Here is a 19,910-nt window from a genome sequence, read left to right on the forward strand (position 1 = left end):
CTCCCTGCCCAGAATTTCAAAGTCCTCACAAGTGAGTATATGCACTACAGAGCTATGAAGGACAACCAGAGAATGGCATCCTCTCAGTCACCTGCTTGCGTTAATTTCACCTTCTACCCATATACTTATTTCTAGCAGTATGTTCCTTTATCAATGTGCATTCAGCAACAAGAGAGGGCAGACCTAGGCAATTCATCCCATTCCTCTTGAAGTAATGGCAGTTTAGTGACCTTTTTCCTCTATCTTTATAAAAAATGGTTGAAAGGATGAAGAGTAAAGTCACTCTTGAGCTGAGCTCAGCTCATGATGACTAATTTCTCAGCAGCTTGATAGCATATGCCTTCTTCTGGAATATTTTTCCCTACTTTCCAGTCTAGCCAACAGCCCTGGAATTCTGTGGTAGTCTCATACCTACAGGAGGACAGAGCTCTCCTATCCCCTCTTTCCTGCATCGTTTCAATCACATTTATTTATTTGTTTGTTTATTAAATTTATATGCTGCCCATCTCTCCCACACAGTGACTTTGTAAAGGTAAAGACAACTTTAAGGTGACCTCGATTCCAGGTGAATGCTTCCATGCAGTTTTCTTAGCAGTATTAGACATGGTTTGCCACTGCCTTTTTCCTTTTGGTAAATCAATGTTAAATGTAAATTTTATTTTGTATGAACTAAGAAAACAACTCATCAAGAAAAGATAAGTCCATGAGACCCAGTGTGTGCTGCCTTGGGCTATACATAAAAGGTAGCTATATATAACTAGCAAGGCATGGGTTAAGACCAGGAATCTTAACAGTAGTGCATACTGCTCTTCCTCACATCACAGCCAGCTAACTATGTCAAAACAGAGATGAGATTTCATTATCCTGCTTTGTCCTCCAGAAGAATTCTAAACAGCTAACAGAATACCTGTTATAAACAGCTAGATAAAGACAATACCAACCAGTGTAAAAAAAAATATTGTTGTGCCCATATACCACAGTTACCTATAAAGACCTTCTTTGAACCTTCCCCTGACTAGTTAGGAGGGAAAAGATGACCCAACTCTGCCCCCTACACTTCTTAGACCATCTCCTCCTATTGAGTAGACACCATAATATTAACCAGCTGTCAAGTTTTAAAATGAAAAGTTAGAAATGAGATTTAAAGTGATCTTGAGGAGTCATCCTGACCAAACTGAAAACCATAAAAATATAATAATAATGTAACCAGTGATGAGAATACATTATTTCTTCAACTTATCCAAATATATCTTTAGGAACCAAGAGACTTAGTAACAGGGCATAGGAAAGATATTTCAGAGCATTCACACCATGCTGAAAAGATCCTGGTTTTTGGCTTTCTACCTAGTCTTCCTGTAGTAGGGGTTCCAAACCGGAATCTCTTGTTGAACACAGTGTGCAAGATAGCAGGAGATAGTTCACAAGGTGTCCATAGTCATCAAACCATTTAGAACAGTGTTTTTCAAACTTGGCAACTTTAAGATATGTGGACTTTAACTCCCAGAATTCCCCTGCCAGCTGGGGAATGCTGGCTAGAGATGCTGGCTGGGGAATTCTGGGAGTTAAAGTCCACATAAATTTGCCAAGTTTGAAAAGTAGTGATTTACAGCTTTCAAGGTAACAATGATTTGGGTTAAATTTCAAGCAAATGGTGATCAGTGCAATATATTATTTGTGAACGCTTTAAAACATATATCTCAAAGCAGCTAACAAAGTGAACAGAATTTTTTAAAAAAATTAAAAAGATTATAAATAAAAGCTATACATTAACATATAATTTATAACGGGGAGCAGATTCAAGATAGTCATAATATGGACTATTTAAGAAGTATTAGTGACTGAATTTATTGTTCTTCCCCTTCCTCTGATTTTTTTTTCCTCCCATCCCTTTTCCTTTTTGTATTGTGCTGTTTTGCTGAGTATATGTAAGTCACTCTGAGAGCTTTTCTGAATGATAAATAGAAAAATGCTTTTAATAAATGAATAAATATGCATTTGAAAACACACTAACCTAGGTACCATGTGAAGATAAGAGGAAGTTTCACAATTTGGTGCCATACTACAAATATCTTCTCCACCTACCTGCCTAAGGTTAGAAAGTGGGGCAGATATCTGATTAAGATATTATGTAATAGGCAGGTTTGTGTGAACAAAAGACATTCAAATGCCCAGATCTGTCTGCCTATCCACAGCCTTAAAAGGTGAAGCTCATGCTTTTAAATTAACCCCAGTATCACTTCTTTATTACTGTTACACTCACATCAGTCCTTCACAGATAACAATGTTTTACAGCAGTTGTAGTTTCTGGACACGTTTCAAGAGGCCATACCTCTTATAGTACATTACAATTTGTCAATATTCTGCAGCTGTGATATTTATATTTTATATTGTTTCCCAAATTAGACTTCAAAGTAAGTCACAACAGAAAGAGAAATTTATAAAGAAAAAAATGGCCCAGGAAAAGTTTACCTAGAAAAGAAACTCCATTAATTTTGTGTGTGTGCATATATGTGTGCATATTTACACATACATACATACAAAATCACAAGATTTTGGTGTTCTTGCATGAGATCTGAGGTCAGATTATTAAATCTCACAAGGTTTTGACAATCTCTTTGAGATTTCTGCTATTTTTATGCTTTGAGAAAAAATGGGACCCAGCAAATTATGTTAAGAATCTATCAGTATACAAACAGTTTGCCAGTTCTTGCCATAAAGTAACATATAAATTGCCTTTAGTAAAAACAAGGAAAACATTTTATCATTCTTTTTCAAATCCTGAAAAATGACTATCCCTCTTTGGTAGGACTATCACATCTGGATTCCCAAGATCTGGACAACCACTAGCTCCAAAGATAAAAGGTTTCCCTGCAGAGGAGCACCCTAGTAGTTACTCACCAATCTCAGTTGGAAGGGGCACCTGCAACAGGGCTTCTTCTGATGACCTCAAGGATTGGGGAGGCACATATGGGATGATGTGTTCTTTCCTTCAAATCTCTCTTCAATATGGCTTCCTACATTCATATAGGGAGAAAACCAGGATCATTAATGCTGACCACATTGCAGCATGTTTTTAAGAAACAAGCCTTGTATAAAAACCTAGAAATTATATTATTATCTATTCATATACTGTAGGGAAATCATAGTATTATATCTTTATCCTGGAGATTCATTCTTCCTATTACAAAAGCATGATAATCATGGAAGATCAGCAGTATTTGCCCCTAGACCCGATCATTAAAAAAAGTTGAAATCAATGTATACTACAATACAACTGACTTCTAAGGAGCAATAAACTTTGCAACAAGTCAATGAGAATGAATGTATGCAATGGTTAGGAAGTGTAAGTGGACATGGGAGGGAATTTTTGTGGTTAGGGAAATCCAGTGAGAGATTTCTATCTATGCTATATATTAAAAACCTATATGTCAGAATAACAGTGGTAATTCCAGAACACATGAATCTGTAATATCTGACTTGCAAATTGATTTCTCACACTATATTCATAACAGAGCTAATCAAATAAGGGAGATAAGCTTTTACAGAGCCATCAGCTGTTTGTTCACCTGTACTTATTTGCTGGTAGGTTTTATTTACTTAAATGCATTTCTAAGCCAAATTTCAAAACTGCAGTTCCTGAGTTAAAAAAAACAAAAAGTAAAGATTCCTTCAAGTTCAGCTTAATTCCTGGTGACCACATAGACACATCCATGCAATATTCTTGGCAATGCCATCACCTTTGTTTTTGTTTTTACTTCTCATCTAAAACAAATAACTCAAATTTATTAATTTATTTTATACGAATTTCAAAACAATCCAGTTCAAACAGATGGAACTTTGTAGTAAAATTGAAGAAAATAAACAAGTTTTAGGAACTTACATATAATCAGCAATAATATAGACAGCTATATATGTCTCAAAAGGAAAGGATGTACTATTCACTTATTTTCATAACTGGCTAGCATGTGATTTTAACACAGAGAGCAAGTTCATATCAGCAGTCTTCCAAATAACCATTATTTTGAACTGGGCCTGAAACCATATTGGCAATCAGCTATTCAGAAGTGGTGTAACATAAACCATCCATCTAGCTTCAACAAGGAGTTGAGTAATTTCATTCTCAAACAGATAAAATTCCAGAGCCATTTTAAAATATAGTTCCCCCAGACACACACACTGTATGTACAATATTGCAGCTACATTGTGGATAACTAATGCAATCATAACTGAGGCTAGATCTGCCTCTCATTGAAACTGGTATACTAACCAAAGTTGGAAAAGCCCTTTTGGCTATTGCCACCATACAGATTTTTACAGAAAGTAATGAGTCCAAAAACAAATATGAAGTGCATGCTTGGGTGTTTATCTAAACCGCAGCCCCACCAAACACCAATTGGATCTTTCTGTCTAAGATTTCCCTCTAGATTAAACTTCAGCTGATTCATTTCTCACCTCCAAACTACCTCAGGAGTTCCACAGCTGCCTTGGATTTGTAGTTGGAAAACTGAAACACGCAGCTGAAAAAAGATGTGTTTCAGCTTCATCTTGCTGATATTACAGTCAATCCAAAGTTCCAGGTAAATTTTCCCAACAGTTATTTTCCTTTAACTTCTGAGGCTTATATGCCACTCAAATCAAAAGCACACAACTCCAAAATATAATACAATATGCAGTAAGATGCAATAACAAAATATAGCAAAATAATGTTAAATGCCATGAAAGGCAAAATGGAACATTTGAAATCACTGGCCACTGGCTAGAATAATAATCCACTAGACCATCTTTCAACCTGCCATAAAACCATGTTCCCTACACTCAACCCAGCTAGGCCTCCACAAAATGTCATGGCAAAAGATATCAGAAGTCAGTGAGAATCCAAGAGAACTAAGAAAGTTGAATTTCCCAATATCAGTCATCACCAAGGTGGCCTAAGCCATTTCAGTCCACAAACCATGTCTAAAACAGACTGGAACAGATTAAAATAATCAGAATCCAACAAGAATGTCAGAATTGGAGATGCCACTACTGTCTCAAGAGCCTTGCTTTTATTTGGCAGTCATTATCACACGTTGTGGAGTCTACATTTTTCAAGAGAGGCTTAACCATTTTTAAGGCCTACCTCTTCCCTTTTCTATTGACATAACCAAAAAGCCCTTTTTATTTCTTCCAACTTGGAGCCTTTTGTGCTTTAGCATTTATAACCTGCCAAGGGCATGAATTATTTGGAAATTATAGCCACCATCCATTTCCCTATACATGCCCCTTTTAACTCTTATCTCAGCTGAAAGCTCCTGTTGCATTCACAAGGGTTCACTAAATTGCACCCCTCTTTTTCTCACTGGAATGATGTGCAGAGGAACTTTCAGTACCTTATTTTTTAGAAGTTCCTAATGCTCCTCTGCTCCTTTTGAGAATTTCTGTCCATGAGATCCCATCTAATATTTCTCTAAATGTGTTGAAAATAGCTGTCCTGAAGTCTAGTGTGCATAGTGCATATATGACTGTACTCTGATTTCTCTTTTTCTGTGGTATCTTGAACTCCAACATGACATGGTCACTTCCTAAAAAGATTCCCACTCCTTTTGATACTTCAGATAGCTCTCCCCTTTGGTTAGGAGCAGATCTAGTGACAGTTGATTCTCCTGTCTCCTCTTCAAGAGTCTCTTCAAGAAACTGTTCTGTTTCTTCTGGAAAATGAAACAGCACTGAGGAATTTTGGGGATCTTGCAGTCTTGGCTGAGTTGGTTTTCCAACAGATGTCTGGATAGTTTAAACGTTATTAGTATGTTTCTCTTCCTGAAAGTTCTGTAATATGCTCCAAGAGGACATCATTTTTCAACCACTTTAAGCTGAATTTGCTAGGGTGTGCAAGAACAAATCTGAAAAATAAATATTCTGCCTGGCTTGGTCATCTGTTATATACAGTACAATCTTTGTTGTTTCCCTTTCCTTGTATTCTTACCTGAGTAAAAATTAGTGTATCACAAAGAAGCAAGTGCCACCACCATTTGCAGAACATATTTATCTATAATGCATAACTCTTGCAACAAAGTTTATCTGCCATTGCTTTAGGTTGACTGCATGGTAAAGCAGCAACTAATATGCTTTATAAGGCTGATTTGGTGGTGGAAACTGTTGCGCTTGTTCAAGGATTACTGACCTCAAGAAGATCCTTGCACCCTATTACTGTATAGGGTAATATCTACAGGTTATTTATACAGGACAATAAATATACATATTACTCTTTCCAACACAGCAAATAACAATTAACTCAACCAGTTCCAAATTAAACCTATTTTGAATTTTCTACTCTCCAGACATTTGATGTGAGGTGGGGGAAAAGGAGTGACTAATGGCTATAAAAATATCTTTATGAAGAGAGATGAAAATAAACTTCTAAGAAGACTGGAACTATATATAGCACATTCAAAATACTCAGGGATGGGTTATATTACACAGCTCTCGCTCTACTCAAGAAAGCAACATGGCTTATGATATTAAATCATTCTTCTTTGGGAGCTGATAGAAAAGAGGTATAATTTGTAGCTGCTGTCCTGATTGCACTTTTTGTCATTGCTGTTAAAACACATGACAATATGACAATATCGATCTCAAATAATAAAGCATATGGATTTTAACACTTTGAGAAATTCAATTCAGAGTTATATACATTGCTAACCCTCAAGAATAGTGTGCTGAACTTTGTGGATGCAAAGTTAGAGGCTCTGAAGGGATTCCTTTTTTGCAGGAAATAGTGAAGGGAAGCTAAAAAAGACTTCTGCCTTCCACAGATTTAATAAGTTATGACTATGTGCAAATGAGAGAGATACCCTTCTCACCAGCTGATGGAGATCCCAGATACAGATAGTAGCTTACAAAATTAGCTCAGAACTGCTGGAGGAAAAAAAGTGAAGCCTCACAGTTCTGAACTTGGACGGAGCAGGAGCAACACAGCTGCTCTCTTACCTGCCCTTCAAGAGTGTATACTGCTTAGCTCAAGCTGATGTTCACTTAAGCTAAACTAAGAGGACTAGGAGGATGTGGATCAACTAGATTGAAAAGCTTTTGCAATATTCCAAGAGATTGCTCATGTGTGGCTACACTTCTTAGATTCCCTTGATTACAGCAGAGATGAGAATGAGATGATGATTATCTATACAAAGACTGGTCCAGCAAACAATCAGATAAAGGAACAGGATGAGATATCCAGTCTAAGTGAGAGCATGTGCTTAGAGTTCTCTCCAATAGCCTCTTCCTGTCCTAATATTCCCAGGATTCATACTGAAATTTCAACCAAGCTACAGAGAAGCTCTTCAACTTTTAGTTGCTATTATTACATTTGTGCTCAAGACAAAACAAGTGTTGCAAAATATTACTTCATCATACACCATGTCTCTCCCCCACACTTCTGATTCTGGAGGGTGTTTGCTTTGAGGCTGACAGAGATGTTTTATGAATGGAAAAAAATCAATTTCACAATCAGATCTATTTCAAAATTCTTTGCCAACACAAAGGTCCAGCAGGAACCCAGTAATTACAGAATGCCCCAGGAAGGAAGAGTGAAAAGAATGACTTGTTGGGGACTGGGGAAGAGAATCTTATGTGGTTGTTTTTTCTTCTTTGTTGTATATTTCCTTCTCGAAGTGCCACTAAGAAGCAAGCAGAGAGAAAGCATCCTGGAGGGCAGCGTTCCCAATGTTATGCCAAAACCAACAGACACAACACACAACCAATTCTGCTGTGGAAACCCAGTGATTAAATAAATAAATTCTCTAGCTTCTCAAAGCAAGAAAAGCAGTGTGAAGAAACACTAGAAAAGCCAAGCTATCCAGATTCCAGAATATCCTTAGCAGAGAGATATCCATTTTCTCTTACTTGAAACAATAGTCTGAGCACAGAAATGCACATTACTGGAGAAAGTAACTCTCCCTTATAAGTGGTCCAGCTGCATAATAAAGTTAATTTCTTGTTGAAGCAGAGAGTTCCAGATCATAAAAACATATAAAGATGTATGTCTACATATATTCATATGTAACCTTAAAAGATTATTAATATTGGGAGTGAGTCCTCCTTACATATAGAACTTGGTATTTTTTTACCTTTAAAAACCTAGGTTGGGTTACTAGGAGAAATACAAGATTCCTCCAATCAGGATATGGCCAGTACGTCACCAATCAACAAATCCTAATTGGCAGTTCAAACTTTATATACAGTCACTGAGAAGAAGCTTCACTACGCTCAGCAGGATTCATTCGAGGCATATAGACACAGGATTTCAGCCATACTGCATGATTCACAGACAGTAAAAGATGTGTTAGAAGTATTTCCACAACCTTAGCCAAATTATCGGGCACAACAGTTATATTGCATGAATCAATCACGAGCTTCTTTTCCTTTAAGAATAACCTGCTGATTGAACTTCAAATGGAAGAGGAAGACCAATCCTTTTACAATTCTCATAACTTCAGCTATGAATGTCTAATATTAGACTCATCAGGTTCTCACTCAACTCTGTGTCATGTATCTGGCAAATAACAGCAAATAGGCTATTTTAGCAGTGCATAACTTAGATTTTTGTTTTTAAACACAGCAAAAGAGCCTAAAGCTTTGCAGTATGAATAGAGGTAAATCCCCAGCTTAAGAACAAGTTCCATTCCCAATGTCTGTCCTTAAGCCAAATTTGTATGTAAGCCGGAATAGTATTATTGTATAATATTGTATAAATAGTATTGTGCAATTAACTTGAACCATTTTGTATTTAACTCAAATCATTGTGTATTTAACTTGAATTTTGATACAATAGGCTTTGTTCTTAATCATGGAACATCTGTAAACTGGGCGTTCTTAACCCGGGGACTACCTGTATTGTGAATTTATTCCACCCCCTAGGAGAAATGTTCTCCAGCTCAGGACAAAAAGGAAGTATAGCTACCAGGCAATATTGGCATAAGCAGAGTTCATGCCTTTAACACCAGTCAGAAGCTGCTCCACATTACATGATTTCTCAACTATAAAATAATAATAAGTCAAAATTCTTGTTTCACTTGCAAATGTTGTACTTGGAAGTTCTCCACATATTGTTAATAATTAATAATTCACAGGAGTATGAATTCAGGACTGGATTAGTGATGTACAGATTCTTGGTTAGCTGACTAATTCAAATGCACTATAATTTGTGAAAGCAAAACAGAAGGCTTTAATAGGTTTGAAGTTCCTGACCCACACAAGTGACTGAAGATTGCAAATTTGGATGTCAGCATTGACCAAATTAAATTAACCTCTATTTAATGCGTATTTAAAATTTGATATGAGGTTTTGGAATGGCATTCATACAGCCAAATATGGCTCACATGTAGTAACTAATGCTTTGCTCTTATAGTTTACTCCTGTCTGATACTTTCCAAAATGAAGAGGAAAACTGCTTCTATGAGGAAAATTAGACTTTCATGAAAGCATCTTGGGAGTAGTCACACAATTATCTCATCAAGTTCATCAGTAACAAGCAAAAGCACAGATCATCTCCCAAGCTGATCTCAAATTCAAATAAATATTTAATATTTAAGATACTCAGTTATCTTAGTAATCAGAAAGAAAAGGGAACAAAATCAAAGCAAGGGAGGCTCAGTAGTATTGCCTCTTCGTCAAACAAGCTCTTTTGCTGTAGCTCTCACCCAGAACTGCATTTCCTCATTTTTAGGGACTCTTTTTTAATTTAGTAACCATAGAGACAGGAAGTTGCAACACAACATCGCTACTTAGCTCATTATCTTAATGTGACCTAAACATTACCAACAAGGCTATAAAAACCACCATCCACAAACTATGTTAGGAGTCCCTAGCAAGTCTCCTTATCTCCTCCCCCAGAATGTCTACAGTAGATACTCAGTGAAGAGAGACAATTTCCTCCTTACCAAATGTGTGCTTACAGCTACACTGGATTTGATATGTCTGTAGGGAATACAGAGATAAAGCCAAAAATGCTGCTTTCATTCCCAAATGCTGCCTGTATAGAGGTAGGAATAAACATTTAAGTTCTATTTCGCTATTGAAGATAGGTACCCTGTATTTGCTCTATTTCAGTAAGTCAGTGCAACAAAAATACTCAAACAACCATTTTTATCCCTGCGGTTCTCCACATACTTTCATAGTTTCAATTGTACAGCATTCAACATACTGAAATCAGATTTTCAAGTCTGCCTCTATGGAATGCAAGAAACTTTCCATTTTAGAACGTAAACTGAGATTCTCACAATTCTATTAAAATTCTTTCTCCCACTCACATTCTGCCAAAAAAGCATGACTCAGGTATTCAATTACACCCCTTTAATATTTTCTGTTTTAACAATTAGAGCACTATACTAAATGCAAATTCATTTGAGTCCTGGGGAATAATGTTCCAGCCATCAGTATTGTAATACATTCCATTCCACAGGTTAGCAAAGCTACTCTAACCGTGTAAAGGATTTAAATATAACAATGATTTAAAATCTCAGTGTAACATACAGCAAGTCCAAAGTCCTAAGGAAGTTTAGCAACATGCCAGTATCAATTTGGGACAACTACAGGAAAGATAAAGATCAACTAAAAAGGGTCTCCTTATTCGGTACTCAATGAGTTCATTTGTACAAAATAGGTTATTCTTTGGGACTAAATTATGAAACACATTAGTTTAAGTAGAGGGTACAAAGGCAATTTAAATAAGAGTATTATTTAACTTCTTTCTGTACTCCTTACTTTAATTATCACCACTTTAACATGCATTCAAGTCAGTGTCCAGTTATTTCCCAATGACAGCTCATATGCCTACAATAAGTGAACAGTTACTTAGAAACTTCACGTAAAGCAGTCCTGAGACTTCCTTTCCAACAGGAGAAATTGTCACTTTGGGAATGTTTGGCTTGGGGAAATGAATTAAGACCCCTACTCCTGCCCATTGTTTCTTTCCTACAAATCCTCCTCCCTTGCCCACATTTTCCTCTCCCCTTCCAAACATGAACTTTTCTGATGTTGAGAAAACAGGCTTCTCATATTTTTAAAATCTCTACTGAATACATAATTTTAACCTAAAGTATGTTTTGGTTTCTGAATAATTAAAGTCTACCTACACGTGGATGGAATTCTTTTCATTTCAGATTTTCAAAAGAAATTCAGGCAGACACCTGGCAAAGACACATTAGTTTAATACAGATGGAATTCCTTTTAACCCAGTGATGCAACATATAGAAGCTACTTAACAAATGTAGTCAAGCATTTGCTACTATTCTGGATCTTCACATTAAGAGAACTTTAAATAATACCAGCTCTGATGCATATCTACTCAAAATAAGCTCTGCTGATTTCAGTGAGACATACTGCCAGGTAAATATGGGTAGCACTGCAACCTAAATGTGAATGGCTTGGCTAAGTGTTTGATGGTATTTCTACGTAAGTACCAATGTTGGAATTTGACCAGTACCCTGACATACTTCCATGTGATCTTTAGTAGCTGACGAGCATTTGGGACCTTGACTGAAGAGGTCATCTCCATTTGCAAACAGGCCCCTGAAAATTCAACAACTGAATACTGCTTCAAAGGGCTGCACTGTTTCTCACCTAGTCCAGAAAGCAGAGTTGAGTTAATGCGTCCAGTGGCAATATTTGCCAGTCACATGACTTTGAATGATACAAAATCTTATCTTTCCTCCTAAAAATGAATGGACAAATCCTTACACTTAACACAATAAATAAATCTCTATATGGAAATACCTTGCCCTGCCTACACTTTCAGCATCTTCTGAGTATCCTATTATATTCTGACAGTGAAAAAGCAAAATAAGAATACTAGTTAGATAGGACATAATAACACAACCAGAAGAGATCCAAGCAAATGGTTTATTGATATATTAATTCACCTCTATCAGACACAAGACTCTCTCTCTCTCTCTCTCTCTCTCTCTCTCTCTCTCTGAGTTTTCCTCGACCTAGGAAGACTTTGATTATTATCATATTGTGAGGAATATAACCACATGACTCTTATTTTGCAGGAACTTTCCTTGAATACTGCAAGGCCCTTATTTGCAGAATGAATATGTCTTTTTCAGTTCCCTGTTGAAAGACCTGCCTAACCCTAATGCCAACTTCAGCTAAAGTATCATGTTTGTGAATACTCAAGTGGTTACAAAACTGATATATCTGCTCTCTACTTTTTAAAATAATTCATCCTTCCTAACATTTATTCCAAGATGGTTTCCAACACAACTAAAATAAAAATAAGTTGTGCAACACACTATACAGCTGGCAACTCCCTTTTTATTGTCCCATATGTCTCACACACATCCTCTCAAGGACAAAGAGCCAAATGGGCATAATTATCTATGAGCTGTGCAAAGTTGAGTTCTTAAATGGGCAGCCATACAAAACTTTTACATAAATAAATAAGAATATATAAAGAATAATAATAGAAACAATAACTGCTTATCTCAGTTTTCCCTAATCTGACCTGCTCCAGATATGGTGGAACAGCAATCCCAGAATTAGGAACTACCATGCAGTCAAACCACATCTGGAGGATGGAGGCGAGAAGAAATGACTCAAGTGTTAAAAACATCATTAAACAAATCAAAACAAAACAATTCAGGACCAAATACAACAATAACAGCACACTGGGTTGCAGAAGATAGATATTCTACCACCATTTTGAAATAGTAATATTTCTACAACAATATTTATATAGGAGATAATTATTTTTTCCAAAGTAGTACAAAACATCTAACGCTGAAGCCACTGAAAATCTCTCATAAACATAATACTGGGAATGACTGGAATCACAATCAAAGGCATCTGGAAGGCTCTGTTTGGAAAGACATTTAGTGAGGTTCCAGCAGTACCAAAACAGCAGTTATAGGTGTATGTTTCTGTTGCTCCAAAGATGTTTTGCTGAAAAAAACAGAAAATTCAATCTCAAAAGAGATGGTGGGTACCTAAAATCCCAGCTGCATGAAGAATTTTCAACATGATTAGTCACTCATGTGTAAATTACAATAACATAGATATATCAGCTTCACCACATTACAGCTAATCATTTTGGACAGTTAGCTGTATAAGATGTGCTGTTTGTCATTCAGATATCAGTACAAAAACCACACATGATTCCATTTAGGCACATGATCATTCAGCTACAGCCATGTTTGTAAGAAGTGAGTATATGCTGCAATGGAGGGTGATGTCCCTTCCAAAGAACTTTACTTTTTATGTTTTAAATAATGTTGTAAATCATATATAACGAAAATGGGGTATACAGCCATGTCTTTAAAGATTAATTATAACACTGCTGCTTGAAAACATTATGTTCTAAATAAATACAGAAACAGTAAACAAGGAAACAAAGTAGGGGAAGTTTCTTAGAGACATGTACTCCCAGATACTCATATTTGCAAAAATCATCAGTGCTGGGTACATGGCTCATAAATATACTGAATCACTGATAGCAAAAGTTTTGGCATGAAGGAGATGGGATAGGACTCTCCTGTCACTAGCCAGAAGTCTCGTGTTCATAACCAGAAATGCAAGAAATTTGTAAAACAGCTAGCCCGGTTGGTACCAGTGCCAAGGAGAAGTACATTTACTAGCTACTAGCCACATCTCACATTTTCTTCTTTGTGTTTGAGATTCAGAGGACACTCACGACATGCCTCTCACTGTACATGTTCCAAGGACCAGCTGAAGAGCCTATCTTTAGCTCTTCCCTTATTGGAGGCTTTAAATAACCATGGAAAATACAGAAGGCTTCAGTTACTAAATTCAGAGAGCTCAGCCCTAAGCAAGAAGGCATCCCCTGAAATGCCAACTTTGAGCATACTGAAACTGGTTTTCATTAGTATCAACCACAGACAGACCAAACCTAAATATCCCACATGGAATCAATTGTTTGTTCACTTAAAGAAGGAATTGTTTATGCTGTAAATGCAGGGAAATTATTATTAGTAGTAGTACTACTAGTAGTAGTATGCCACCTTTATAGGCTCACACTCATAATGAGAGTATCTGCATATAATGAGAGTACTACATTGTTTGACCAAAGACTGCAGTATTTACTCAATTACATAGTGTACTAGATTGCAACAAACATGTCACCCCTCCACAAGGTGAGAGAACTTCAGTTTAATACTGCATAAGTACCAATGAAAGGCCAGACAACCATCTACAACTATGCTCAGAAACCAAAGATCTGAAACACTCCAGATTTTGCATAATCCTACTTAGGGGAACAAACAGAAAACAATGTCCCATGAGTACTTGCTAAGAGGCAAGGCACCAAGTTGATTTCTGGTGACGTTTAGGCTATTTTCAGATGCTGACAGGTCTTGCTGAAGCCTGCATCACAAGAAAAGAATTCCAAGACTCAGGATTTAGTCACAGCAGGCTGGTTTCTCTGATGTGCTTAGCCAGGCTAAGTGGGCAGGGGCTGGGAAAGAGAGAATGGGGGGCAGCTCTAAGTATTCTCTTTTCTCCATGTCACCTTATGACTGGGACAGGCACATACAGTATTTATGGAAAAGAAACTCTGTTAGGTAAGGACTCTATGTCCTCAGTTTCATTTACAAAAATGTACTGTACTTCCCTCATGGAAAGCAGCTATTGTACCAGATCACTAGTCCCTGGAAGAATTCATATGAGTGATCAACTACAATCTTCTACCAAAAATTAGCCTCAAACAAAAAAACCTGCTGTAGTGATATGGAACTAAGCCTGTGGACTGCAACTGTAGCTTAATACACATTGGAATTCTCTCTGAACAGTAAGAATTACCAAATTATTTCAGGCTTGTAGATGGTAGTTTCATCTTCTTATGAGGAGCAGATAAGAGAATACTTCAATCCAGCAAATACTTTAATAAAAAACCAACCCAATGCTGCTTCATTTTTAACAACGAAAAGAAGCTCTCCTTTTAACAGCATGCAGCTTTATTTACTAATAAATTTCCTTCTATTTAAAGGTCTTACTGCACACCATTACAGGGCTATCTGTACTTCTTTTCAAACTCTTAGCTGAAGCAATTATTTAGCTCTTCCTCTGTTAGAGATGCAAACCTCCTGAAAAAAAAGAAATTGAGAATCAGCGCAGTATAGCACTTAAGGCGTGAGATTTGGAACATGATGAACCTCACTTGGGTGAATTTGGTTCACTTTCTCTTAGTCCACAACTGGGGAGAAATTAGGGGAGAAATCACCTATAAACCTGGAGGTGTCAGATGTAAATGTAATAAATTAACAAATTAGCAAACAGGGCAAGCTGAATCAAAGTGTTCTATTAACAAAGCAGTAGCTTTAACAATTAGGGGGGGGGCAGTGTTTTGGCATTGTTTGACTATGTTTTGTTATATTTCATTTGTAATGTTTAGTTTAAAATGTATCTTATGAATTTTCTCAATAAAATAGATTAAAATAGTGGTAGTAATGAGAATGGGCTCACCATATGTGAAGCAGTCTATTATTCTGAAATAGTATAGCTTTAGGAGAACTGTTTACTGTAAGTTAGAGCAATTCTGAATTGCTCTCCATTCTTGCTATAAAATAGCAAAATGGACAACAGTGAGGTCTTAGGTGGAACAGCTACTGAGCTATGGGATCAGATTAACCCAGTGGCTTTTTAACTTTCTGCCCTTCACTTGCCTGCAGCATTAAGGATAAGGGGGATGATTTAGAACCAACACTAAATTCATGTGAGCTGCTGGACAAGCCTGTTGAGCTTCATTGTTACCTCACATGAAAGGAGAATATGCAGTGCATTCTCAACCCTCTTGTCATTGTACATTGCAGAAGAGAGTGGCAGTGGCATACTAATTCTTGTTCACAGGCATTTTTCAGCTGTTCCTGATCTTCTTCTCCCAGAGCTCATTCTAAAAGTAATAGAGTTAATGGAGCAACTGAGGCAGATGGCATCTTTATGAAGTCCAAGAGCACACAATAGAATTCTGTCCTTGCTGTTTCAACCAGTTTGAAATATACAATAATGACTAGAAACAATGACTTACAGAAATGGATCCCTGTGGCTCAAAGAGGAGAAGAAAGCCATTAATAGATTCTGCAGCAGCTCTGCAGTTTTGTAGACCAGAGAATGGCTGCAAATAATGGCAAGAGTTCTACGGTACAGCCCATAAGCAACTCAATTGTGAGAATGTTTTGGCCCAGGCATTCCAGCGATGTAGGCTGTTGTGTTGTTAACAAGTAATTGGGTCAGAGGCCAAATGTTTTCCCTTCCATGCCTGAAATACCAGAGTTTGAAGAAGCTGAGATATTTAGTACAGTGAAAACATTACCAGTCTGAGTAGGTGGCAGATCCTGAATGATAATCCCAAATAAAGCAGAAGGACCTATTTGAGAGGCCTCCAACATGTTTTTCCACATAAAACAACTGATGCATTGGTTAATCCTATGAAGTCCTGCACATTCCTGATTACTACCTACATGGCATGTGTTTATCAGATTTTCATCCGTTCAATACTAAATATTCTCTTAAAGCTTTTTTTGCTTTTTTCAAACAAACTTTAAAAAGTTTAAGAGCTTTTCAATAACAACAAACAAATCTGTAATACAAGTTATATGAATGTTTTTTAATTGGAGTACTAGGGAATACTTGGGAATTCTAGGGAACATTTGGGAATACTGTGAGGAAAGAACAGAAGAAGTGAAAGAAAACCATTCTACATTACTGATTATAAGCCCAAACTTTATCCTTACACCATTTTACAGCTCATGGAGTCTCCTTTGAATACACTGCATGAAAACTGAAGAGTAAACCTAAAATAGATGTAACAGAATTTAAAACTCCAGTTCCAAAATCAAAACAAAACAAAATCCATAAAATCCTGAGTTCACCCACATGTGATCCAGCTGTATTCATTCTGTACCACCATTTCAGCCCCTCCAGCCCTTGGTCTCCTGACACCCATTGTGTTCCACTCCCAGCACCAAAATTCCAACTGTACATGTTAAGGAATGTTGGCATGTCTGTCATGGCACAGGAGGATTCTACAAGATATTCTTGAATTAAAACAAAAACAAAAACTTGACCCAATTGATGTTTTTAACCTCTCAACCTCTTGCCAGAATTTACTTATTTATATTTATATGCCATAAATTTATATGCCATTCCAATCTAAAGATTCTAAGAGGCTTACAAAATCCTACATATTATAGTACTATATATTACTATATATAGTAACAGAGTTAAAAACAGTCATGTTTCAGGGTCTTCAAAAACTTAATAGAGAATAGGAAGACTGAATATCCAGGGGGAAGTTATTAAAGAGAAGGGGGGGGGATTGAAAAGGCTTAAAAGCAGGCATTTAAGTTAACACTCTTAAAAAGTCTTTTTCCTTGTGTATCTGGACTGGCAGATGGAACAGACAGTTTCAGAGATCCCCCAGGACTTAACCAACATAGGACTTTAAAAGTGACAACTGGTATCTTGAACTGGATCTAGAAGCTAACTGGCAAAAGATGCATCTTCTATGATAGAGGCATCACATGGACAAACCTAGGCATACCCATAACATGCTAAGCCAGCTGCTTCTTTCAAATGGCTTTCAAGTTGCAATAAAGCAGACATAAAGTGACAAGGGCATATGTGACCATAAGCAATGCTTCCCATTCTAGTGCACAAAACACAATTGTAAAAAGCCCATTTGATCACAATCTCCATCTGCCATGCTAATAAGAACAGTGAGTCTGAGAGAACCCCCAGATTATGAATCAACTCTATCCAAGGGAGTATAACTCAATCAAAAGTTAAAGGTAGACTATCTCTAGAATGAGTTAGCAGCTGAATCTACAGCCATTCCATCTTGCTGCAAGTGAGCCTAAGCCTAATTTTCCCTATCCTAACAGTTTCCAGGCACCAAGACTGCATGTACTGCAAATCCATGATAAAGATATATAACTGGGTATCATCCACATATTGATGAGACGTTACTCCATGCTGACATAAGATACCCCACAGAGGCTTCATGTAGATGTTGAACAGTAGGGGGAAAGAATTAAACCTGTGACAGGTGACACTGGAATGTCCAAGGGCTCAACCTCTCCCTCCTTGATTGGAACTGAAGAACCACTCCAACACAATGCCCCACAACTTCTAATCCTCATAGCTAGCCAAGGAAGAGGAGGAGGAGGAAGAGGGGGAATAATAATAATAACAATAATAACAATAATAACAATAATAATAGATGGACTTGACCAAAACAATCAGGACAATACAGGTAGTCCTTGTTTAGTGACCACTTGCAATTATGATGGTAATGAAAAAGTAATTTTATGACCAATCCTCACATTTACAACCTTTACAGGTCTGTAAAGCAAAGGAAAGCACAGTTGCAGTTTCACTTAGAGACTGCTTTGTTTAATGACCAAGTCGCCAGTCCCAACTGTGGCTAAACAAGGACTACCTGTACAATCAAAACAGCTATAAAAATGTGGCATGCACTCCCCATCATAGTTAATTACCAATTATATATTAGCATACTATTGTTATGAAAAATGAACAGAAAATGTAAAGACCACAATCCACAGTACAAAACTAAACAATCTCACAACCAATTGCTATACCAATTGCATAGAGTTGTGCAAATTTGCTAGAAGTCATTACAGTACTGACATATTCAAGGAGAAGAACAGAATATGTGTCATTTAGGTTTCCATGGTGATTAGATAAAAACAGTGTAATTAAACCCTTAGGCCAAGATGAACAGAAAGGACAATGCAAAAGGATAAGGCCAACAGATTCAATTTCTCCCATCGGGCACGGATAAAGATGCTATTGCAACTGCTGATGGTAACATGTCATATTTGGCCAGGATAAAGACTCATCTATGTTTGAGGCATTAGACATTGGCGTAAGTAGAAAATTAGAAACACGAATGGAAGCACCACACAAGGCCATTAGAAACTCTGATTGAACAGTTTCAAGGAGGGCTGTAGAGTGGTTTTTATATATCTGTGATCCATAGATTAGGTAGCCCCAAACATGTGCTTAACTAGAACATGCTTATTGTGGTTCTGGTTCATGTAGTGCAAAATGGTGTTTGCAAGACTTTGAGCCTTGGCAAGTACAGTTTTTATTTGTTCTTTCCAGGATTGAAGCATGAAAAGAAATCCCAAGATATTTAAAGGATCTGATCCAATCAACGCTGTTAATGAACAAAGATGAGTAACAAGTCTTCTTGGGAACAGAATTACTTTTTCATAGCTGGTAACAAGCTCATTTTGTTCACAGAAAAGGATAAGGGCCTTAATCATTCTTCTCAGACCTACTAAGGGCATGGAGAAGATAACTGTATCATCTACATAAAGCAAAACCAATGCAGGCCTATCCTGGCTCGTCTGGACATGGCTTGTACTATTGGATTCATATAGTTATTGAAAAGAATAGGGATAAGAAAAGCCCTGTTTCACCCCTTTTAGAATTGGTATTGGATGGGTGTGCAAGGCCTTGAGAGCTGTAGAAGACCTGCCTAGTGGTGTTCTCATAAAGTTTCATAATCGGAATGAGTAGGTACCAATCAATGGAGAAAGTGTTCATTTTCTTCCATAACTTATTTCTGGAATTGAGGCAAAACCTGCCTTCAGATGTATGAAAACAGCATATAATTGTTCCTAAAAGCTGGAATTCCTGTCCATAGGAACATAAACTGTGATCAAGACTTGATTTACAGCCAGCTTAGGATTTCATTCACTAGGAAGTTAACTTGTATCCTCCAGTATATCAATTTAATATAGAGATGTCCAGTGTATAATTTACTTATAATACCGAGCAGATGAACTAGACAATAATTTGATGGATTATTTTTAATCTTCTTTTGAAAGTAATGGAATGGTGATAGAATTGCACCCCTTGTTTGGGTCTGAAGCATGCAGTAAATGCGTGTGTATAGT

At 37.0% G+C, this 19,910-nt stretch overlaps 1 protein-coding gene across 1 annotated transcript in view; it reads right to left on the reverse strand.

Annotated features, from left to right (window-relative positions):
* The window catches only part of TFEB (transcription factor EB), an 84,506-nt gene that overhangs the window by 35,724 nt on the left and 28,872 nt on the right, over positions 1-19,910 (reverse strand). The window contains exon 2 of the mRNA XM_007431189.4: positions 2,899-3,014. The gene's annotated coding sequence lies outside the window, so the exon portion shown is untranslated. The remainder of the gene's footprint in view (positions 1-2,898; positions 3,015-19,910) is intronic.

Source organism: Python bivittatus, unplaced genomic scaffold, assembly GCF_059951505.1.
Source record: "Python bivittatus isolate LINGU-HERP-01145 unplaced genomic scaffold, Pbiv_v1 ctg000700_np1212, whole genome shotgun sequence".
In the NCBI taxonomy this organism is placed as follows: domain Eukaryota; kingdom Metazoa; phylum Chordata; class Lepidosauria; order Squamata; family Pythonidae; genus Python; species Python bivittatus.